Source organism: Microtus ochrogaster, linkage group LG4 (genome assembly GCF_000317375.1).
Source record: "Microtus ochrogaster isolate Prairie Vole_2 linkage group LG4, MicOch1.0, whole genome shotgun sequence".
In the NCBI taxonomy this organism is placed as follows: domain Eukaryota; kingdom Metazoa; phylum Chordata; class Mammalia; order Rodentia; family Cricetidae; genus Microtus; species Microtus ochrogaster.
The window spans coordinates 30,643,402-30,644,845 of record NC_022030.1 but is presented as its reverse complement, the minus strand read 5'-3'; positions in this window follow the sequence as shown (position 1 = coordinate 30,644,845).

The following is a 1,444-nucleotide window of genomic DNA, read 5'->3' as shown; positions in this document are numbered from 1 at the left end:
CCCCTTGCTGATGAGCATCAAACAGAGGCTAGAGAAATCGGGTCTGAGGGGTGCATGGCAGTGTGATCCTATGGGCCACTTCCAAGGACCCAATTTTTAAATTGTTTCACTAGGTTGTAGCTTTGTGTTATCCAACTCACAGCTTGGGCTGGCTCACTAACATGTCAACCTCACCTTGAGTCTATACATTAGCATTTCAAGGCCTGTTGTGAGTTTGGTAGATATCTGAGCTATCCAATGACAGGCTATCTTATAAAAATTACATTTTTCCAAGTAATACAGAATGGTTTTTTTAAGTTACAAAAAATGGGTTCAGTTATGTTTCTAACAATACAAACACACACACACATACACACACACACACACACACACACACATGAGGGCATGAAGTTTAGCAGAGGTTGTGTTATTAGGGGTTGAGTTGGTGGGAGAAATAGTCAGTGGATATTAGAAGAATAGATTGTATACAATTATGGAATTATCAAATACTGAATAAAAAATAGATGTATTCAGAATGAGTGAAACATTATGGAGATATTATTGCACCAGTTCCTATTCACCCCAGGGACTGTCTCCCTGTTAATTATATTTTATTCAAACTCCATTCTTCTGTCATTTTGACTCCTATTAAGGAGCACCACTGAAACTTCAGGCCACTCATCTGCCTTGTAATATTTTGTCCCCAGGTCCTGTCTTAGAGTGTGGCACATAAGAGGCTCCAAGGCCATATAAATATTTGACTACTGTTCTCTCTCTGTCATCTAAGTTGAGAAAGAAGCCTTTGCGAATGACAGTTCAGCCAACTTTCAAGTACTCATCTGTGAACTAAACAACAAACTGATTCGTTGCTTGTTTTATTCTCTGTGTTATTTTTAATGAGATGATTCTATTTATGGCTTTTCCATCTGCACAGATTTTCCTGAACAGTCCCAAGCAATTAGCTTCTAGGAATATTAGTGTGTGACAAGTTTCTCTTTTCCAGATGCTCTTGCTCTTACCAGCCACAGTTACCACCTCTCCAGAATTTATAGGCAATGCCTTGCGATTTCTTTTAAATGCTTGAGTACAATATAAAGCAATTTTCTTGTGTCTTCATGATAAGAAAACTTATTGAGTCCCATCCAAGACCAAAACTTGACTCATCATGCAAATTCTGTTAATTTTCAACTAATTTCAATTTAAACCCTAATAGCTTACCCTGAAACTCTAACAGCTGACAATTGTTTCTAGTTATCAATTGTTGTACTAAACTTTCATTCTTAATTTGCCCATAATAAGTTTATAGGCTAAGAACTGTTTCTTCTCTGTGTGTAGGTAATGTACGTGTATGCATTTGTGTGTGTGGGTGTGTGTGAATGTGGATACATGAGTTCCATGGTACATATGAAGTCAGAGGACAACCTCATTACTCTGGTCTTTCACCTTACTCAATAAAGATTTTCTT